Source organism: Silene latifolia, unplaced genomic scaffold, assembly GCF_048544455.1.
Source record: "Silene latifolia isolate original U9 population unplaced genomic scaffold, ASM4854445v1 scaffold_88, whole genome shotgun sequence".
Classification (NCBI taxonomy): Eukaryota; Viridiplantae; Streptophyta; class Magnoliopsida; order Caryophyllales; family Caryophyllaceae; genus Silene; species Silene latifolia.
In genome coordinates, this window is record NW_027413793.1 from 3,375,912 (window position 1) to 3,383,789 (window position 7,878).

Genomic DNA, 7,878 nt, shown 5'->3' on the forward strand with positions numbered 1-7,878 from the left:
AAGGAAATAATTAACATTTATCGTATTAAATAATCTTGCAAACAATTTTAACAAGTTAAGCATTTATATAGTGACCTCTACCCAACTATAATAAATGATTCCGAGATCCATCTTTATACAAATATGGGCACGGGGAAACCGATACATCCCATTCTTATATAAATTTGGTGAATTAATTCTTTAATTGATTCTACTTTAGAATTCTCGTTCGATGTTTTTCATAAAACCCATCTCTAGCCCCGGAACATAAGAATATTCTTTATATCCCGTTGAGTCCAACTAAATTTCGCGTGTAATAACGTTTTATTACCCCACTTACCCAATGAAAAATGAAAGTACCCCGGGAAACCGAATCTACCCCAAATGTCAAAGGGATTCGTGAGTCCTACTATTTGGTAAGGCTAATATCAATTTTAAATATGTGAGAGGTCTTGTCGATTTATTATCTATCATCTTTAAGTGAACTAAGTCGATGAATACTTGATAATTATAATTGACGATAGACGATAAGTCGATTAAATATGCATGTGAAGTTATGGCGATTTGGCAATTGATGTGAACATTATTTGCACATATTTAGTCCCCTAATTGAACCTATTTTGCATACTTTTATAACATTTTATGACCATTTTATCCGTCAAATGCTTTCTACTTTGCTTTCCTAGTGCATTTTATATGTTTTATAGGAAAAGAGATAATAAGGCGGAAATTCCCGTCTTTCGTGCATATTTGGAAGCTTGTTGACGATATTTGATGGACTAAGTATGAAGAGGAAGCAAGAATGATGACCAAGGAAGTAGAAATAAGGAGTATATAGTGGCATCTTAGGCTTAAAAGCAAAAACAAAGGGAACAGCAGCTCAACCCGCGCGGGTCAAGATTATCTGGAGCGGGACACAGCTCAACCCGCTCGGGTTGAGGCTCAGGATGCTAATATTTCGCTCGGGACGAGCGTATTGCTGGACAGGAACCTTTTCCTTGCTACGTGATCCACGATCCGCGCATATTTTACGGAGACTAGCAAAGCGGAGATAATTCTCTTAATCAAAAACTTCTATTATTCTTTGCTTTATTATTTGGAATCATCATTAGGTATAATTCTCTTAATCCCTTTTTAATTTTTGTTAATCATCTTCATTTATTCATCATGTTTTGTCTTGCTAGTATGATTGACAACCTTGTTAGCATGTTAAACTTGATAATGAGTGAGTAGTCACCTTAACTAGGGTTAATGGGGAATTAGGGGAAACCAACATGGGGATTGATTCATGCTTAATCTAATATGCTTTCATAATTAATTTGCTTGCTTGAAGTGATTTAAACTTATGCACATGTTATGTTTGATGAAATGCGAGCCTATGAATCCTTGCATTTTTTACCCATCACTTATCTTTTCAATGAGACTTCTAAGACATAAACCAACTCGAGTCTCATTAGACCATGCATATAGTTGGATAGGGAGGATTAATTCGACTTGTAGGTGTTGTACAATCTAATCGATTCGGCTCCGGGACCCAAACCTTCCTAGGGATTGTAAGATATACACTAACTCGATCCCATCACAACAATAATTTCTTGCATCTAGTTGAAAACATGTTTGTATGATCCCATGAATCCCCTATGAACCCATGACACCATAGTGCTTTTAATCAATTGTTTACACCTCATTTTAATCATCTTGCTTGTTTATTTACATTGTTATTTAGTTTAGTGATCTTCTACCTCAACCCAAATTGTGACACCCTTAGACACGACCATTAGCAATCGAAAATCCTACATCAATACCCGTCCCTTGGGATCCGACCTTTACTTACCTCTTTACTAATAGTAGAGTAGTTTGTGAAGTTATAAATATTGTTTTGGTCTAGGTACTCCTAACAACAAGTAACCGAAAACGATAAAGTCCGACCAAAAATGGCGCCGTTGCCAGGGACAGTGTTAACTTGATTTGATTTTGTTTGATTTTTATTAGTTGTGTCTTTCTTTGCCTTGGGGAAGTAAAACTCCTCAAGGTTTGTTCTAATTATTTTCGAGTTGTTTGATATTTTGCATGTCTAGAAGATCACAAGGTAACTTGTTACCCATTGATCACGAAATTGAAAGAACTTTGACAACCAATAGAAGACTTGCTAGAACTACTTTGAGAGGTATTAGTGAGGTTGTGGATATTCAACCAAATACTATTGAGTTCATCAACCCTTTTTGCAAGAGAAGGAGAGGAGAACCCAACACAAAATCAACCCCAAAATCAACCCACAATGCCTAAGTTTTCATCACATTCCGTACCAACCGAGGAGAACCTACCCAATGGTACTCCCACACCACAACACTTGACCGGTAATTTCATTGCAAAATCCGCATTTATCCAATTAGTCCAAAGAAGCCAATTTGGGGGGATGCCTAGTGAAGACCCTCATTCTCACATGGAGACTTTTTGTGACTATTGTGATGCGATTTCACAAACCGGAGTGACTCAAGACCAAATTCGATGGGTCTTATTTCCTTTTTCTTTGATTGGTACCGCGAAACAATGGCTAAAGAGCCTTGATAAGGCTACTCTTGGTAACGATTATTGGAAGAAATTGGCACTTGCTTTCTACAAAAAGTTCTACCCTCCGGAAAAGACTAACATGCTAAGAGCCCAAATCACGGGATTTAAACAAAGGGACGAAGAATCTTTGTATGAAGCTTGGAAGTGATTCAAAGGAACTTGTCGCTCATGTCCTCATCATGGACTTAGCGAGTGGTTCTTGGTACAACAATTTTGGAACGGTCTTTATGAAGACTCCCGAAACATTCTCAATATGGCATCAAATGGTATGTTCACCGAAGTTGACGATAATCAAACTTGGAACAAGATTGAGGAAATGGCGGTCCATAACTCACAATATAGTAGACCTCGGAAGGCTACTAGAGGAGGAAAGCATGAAGTGGACTCTATTACTCAATTGGGTGCTCAACTTAGTGCTTATATTGATACCATCAACTTGAAGTTTGAGAAGGCTATGGCTAAGCTTGAAGAAGCCTCCAAATCACCTAAGCAACATGTTAATGCCATGGTGGCATCTTCATCAATTCCAAGTGGAATATGTGAGAATTGTGGAACTTTGGGACATGACCAAAGTGAATGTAGGGGAACAAGTGAACAAGTGAATGCTTTCCAAGCATACAAGAGTGGTACCCCTTATTCCAACTATTACAATGAAAACACCAAATTCCATCCAAATCTCTCATACAAAAGCCAAAATGTTCAAAACCCTCAAACAACATACACCCCACCTCCAATGAGAAACCAAAATCAAAGACCCTTTTACAACCAAAACCAAGGTTACCAAAATCAAACTCCATACACTCAATCAAATGACCACGGTTTTGATGTTCAAAAAGCGGTCCTCCAAATGCAAAAGAACCAACAAGAATTTTTCACTCAAATGCAAAAAGATAGCCAAGCAAAAGACATCACCATCAACAACATCTTAGCCCACACAAAAATGTTGGAAACCCAAATGACTCAAATAGCATCTTCTAGCTCTCAAAGACAGAAGGGGCAATTACCACCACAAAGTAATCCCCCAAGACATGAATCGGTGAGTGTCATCCACTTGAGGAGTGGTACAAGCTATGAAGAGCCAAAGAAGCAAGTTGAGGATGACATTGTGGATACTAGTGATAAGGAAAGAGTTGTGCAGAACTCTAGGGAAGAAGAACCCACCATTCAAGAAGTTTCAAAGAATAATGAAGAAAAGGCCAAAGAGAATGAGCCTATTGTGATTAGACTTCATTTTCCAAGTCGTCAAGCTAAGCCTAAGTTCGATGACCAACTTGGAAAATTCATGGAGATTGTGAAGAATTTAGATGTCTCAATTCCATTTACGGAATTAATCAATCACGTTCCGGCCTATGCAAATTATATGAAAGATATTCTCACAAAGAAGAAATCCATCCGGAAGCTTGAGACTATTGCTTTTACTAAAGTGAGTAGTGCCATCCTTCAAGGAAGTTCACCTCCAAAGCTCAAGGATCCGGGAAGTTTCTCCATTCTATGCACTATTGGTGACACTACAATCAACAAAGCTTTATGTGACCTTGGAGCAAGTGTTAGTGTCATGCCATATTCGGTAAGCAAGAGGCTAGGAATGGGAGAGCTCAAATGCACCAATACCACGCTTCAAATGGCGGATAGATCAACAAAGACACCTTTAGGGGTATGGGAAGATGTTCCCGTAAGAATTGGCAAATTCTTCATCCCGGTGGATTTCGTTATTGTTGACATGGAAGAAGACTCCAACATTCCTATTATATTAGGAAGACCATTCTTGCACACCGCAGGAGCGGTGATCGATGTGAAACATGGAGAGCTCACCCTTGAAGTGGGAGATGAAACCATCACTTTTAATCCTGACAAGACAATGAGAGCTCCCCGATTGCATGAGCCATGTTTTATGGTTGATCACTATAGCCGGAAAGATGATAGGAAGAAGTTGGCATTTCAATGGAAGAAGAAAGTGGATGATGCTCCATCAAAAGAGCAAGGAAATTGTAACAAAGAGAGCTTGAAAAGCTCACCCATGACAAGTGAAGAAGAAGGCCTCATTGGCCAAGATAAGAAAGAAGGAGAGTTGTCTTCATCAACTCAAGACATTTTTAGTGATCAAGTAGACGAAGTATGCGGTCTTTGGGATGATGAGTTTGAAGGGATATTCAATCCCTATATTGGTAATGCTATGACCCAAGACCATCATGAAGAACAACAAGTGCAAAGGTCTATTGAAGATCTTTATCATGACAATGAACAAGCTTTCGACTACTTCTTCAAGGTGTTGAGCAACATCAACAACACCTTGAACATGCCCCCTTGACATCTCATTATTGGATGAGAGTTTGTGGGGTCCTCCCTAAACCACCATTTGTAAATATTCTAACTCCCTAACTTGCATTTTAATTATATTATTGCATTTTTGTCAAATTTTGGATTTACATTTTTATGCCTTGATCAAGATTTTCATCATTTTGAGAGAAGTGAGGGAGGGACTTATGAGTTTATTGATGTGTAGTGTTTTGCCTTAGTGTGGGGATAGCATTTGCCTAGGCTATCCATGCCTTTGTAGTGCCCCCACAATGAAGAACACAAGAATTGAAGAATGAATGACACGGGTTACGAAGCACCCACGGATGGACCTGAATCCGTGTGGAAGAGGCAGAATCCGAGCGTCCCCCGCTCGTCTTGAATGAACCCGAGCGTCCAAGACATAAGACGCTCATCTTAAGAAGCTGCAGAAATACTTTTTGGGTCTGACTGAGAATCCGAGCGTCCCAGCAAGGAATCCGCTCGTCTCAGCCACGACGGTCGTCTCAGTGGAAAGACGCTCGTCTTTACATTGTCAATTTTTGGGATTTCTCCCTGGAAAGGAATCCGAGCGTCTCCAGCATAGGACGCTCGTCCAAGCTCAGGAATCCGCTCGTCTTAATTTCGAGACGCTCGTCCCCAGGCGTCATTTCCTGAACCCAGAAACTGAAGAATCCGAGCGTCCCGAGGCTGAATCCGCCCGTCTCCCTCTGCTTTTCAAAATCCAACGGGTCCTTTACACCCTCCTTCCCAATTCATTTTCATTAGTTCAAACACAAACACTACCCAAAACCCCAAAACCCTCATTCTCTCCATCAACAAAAACCAAATTTCTCAACCAAAATCAACCAAATCAAATCCAAACTACCTCAAAACAAAAATAAATCACTCCTTTAGCAACAACAAGTGATTAAAACACCAAAATCTTCAAGTTTTGAGTCGAATTTTGGGATACAAGGCAACATTCTTCTATCCTAAATCGATTTGGGTATTACTAGAAATTGAAGATTTCAAGCTTTTCTTTGGTGTTACTAAGCAAGGGAGCATGGCAAGAACAAAAGGTGGAAGCAAGGCACCCTAAAAGAAGAACATTTCTAAGAGACAGCAAGCTCTTCTTGATAAGCAAGCATCAAAGGCATTGGTAGTCCATAATGCAAGTTTGGCGATTCAAGAGCAAAATCCTCATATGGAAGCTACTACTTCTACTACTCCGGTCATTGAACAACTTGCCGATTATCCAAAGGTAATTTTCACTTCCGACTCCCATAGGAAGAAATTTATTTCCTTTGCTAAGAAAACTATCTTGCCTACCAAGTTCATTTGTCAAGATACATTGTCAAAATTGGGTGTCCTTGAGCAAACAAAAACCTTTTTCGAGTCTATGGGATTGAGTAAATTGTTTGAAATGCAATAATTGACTTACTCTTCCCTCACCTTAGAGTTTTTGAGCTCTTTAAAAGTCACAAAGGTGGAGACCCGAACCATTATTGAGTTTCGTCTCGAAAATGTGGATAGACACTTATCTTATGACGAAATTGGTAAGATATTTGGCCTTAGTGATAACCCGACTTTTACAAAGAAGCCTACCAAGTATGACCCCGCTCCTCTATGTAAAGTCATTTCCGGAAACGAATTCACATCTTATCATGATTGTCGTGCTCTTCTTGTCCACTATCCGGGCATAAGAGTATGGCACAAGGTTATTGGGCATACTTTGATAGCTAGGAAAGGTACAAATCATATTACCGAACTTGATTTTATTCTTCTTGAGTCTACTTTGAACATTGGAAGAGAGTTCACCAAGCCATACAATGCTTTACGACTTTTGATTGAAAGATGGCTTAATGTTGATTGTGGCAAAGAAGGCACGGCCTTTATTATCAATGGAGGATTAGTGACTTATTTGGCTAAGCACTTTAACCGGGATTTCAACAAGAATGATACATATACACCGGTAAAGGGAGGCCATATTATTGATTTGCACACCATGGTTCAAAAGTTTAAATGGGTCAAGAACGATACTCTTGACAACAAATTTGGGTGGTTGACAAATGAAGCTAAATCCTTCACATTGCCTAGCAAAATTTGCCGCTTGAATGTTCATAGACCGAATTACCTTCTCCCACTGTCCGAAGAAGCCGAATACATCATTCAACACCAAGGGGAAGAAGTTTCCGAGCCCTCCTCCTCCATTATCACCCCACCTTATCCATTTGCCTACCACGAGTTCAAACCCGAAAATGCCAAGGCGGGAAACGACTACTTGACTCTATTGATGAAGGAAATGCATAAACAAGCTTATGATGATAGAGTTGATGCTTACAAAGCACAATATCCGCCCCTCCTACATCTTGCTAGGCAAGGACTTCTCGATCCATCTTGTCCTTTGCCTAGTTGGGCGGATAGAGAGGTCTTCTTTCCTAGCTCTTCTAGGGGTAGTAGACCGGGTGAAGAGAAGATGGTCGTTGATGAGAGTGATTGAAGGAAATCATATTTTACATATCACATATTTTAGTTGAAAGTTTTAGTCATAAAAACTTAAGGATCTTATGCATGCAAAACAAAACACAAGAGTAAAGGAAAACCGGTTCCTTACGTTGGATATTTCGGCTATTTAGGGCACTAGTAAGGTCTTCTTCCTTACTTAGTTCTTGAGCTTTCGAAATGGATGAACAAGATTCAATTTAGAATCTCTCCTCAAGGATTGTACCAAGAAAACCTCCTTAATACAAATATTAATTTAAATACTAGAATTAATATTTGTTCCCTTAAAATTATTACTAATATTATAAGTATACTACCTCTAGTATTTTGGAATGATATTAGTGATTTAGTGAGAGTTTTAATTATTTTGTTCAACAACAAAATTAGAGAGAAGAACTAATTCAAGTGAATGAATAATGTTGGAATAAATTGGTGTAGTGTAAAAAAGCACTACTTGAGTGTGAAGGGGAGGAGGCCACCGGTTTTATGGGTGGGTAGGGTGCCCAATCAATTTTTTAGTTGCTCTTCACAAGAGACTAGCCATAATAG

The 7,878-nt window shown here is 39.2% G+C and overlaps 1 non-coding gene across 1 annotated transcript; it reads right to left on the minus strand.

Annotated features, from left to right (window-relative positions):
* Positions 1-2,629: 2,629 nt before the first annotated feature.
* Positions 2,630-2,736, minus strand: LOC141640563 (small nucleolar RNA R71). The gene has a single exon (XR_012543058.1). It is a non-coding gene; the product is annotated as a small nucleolar RNA R71 (small nucleolar RNA).
* Positions 2,737-7,878: the final 5,142 nt, after the last annotated feature.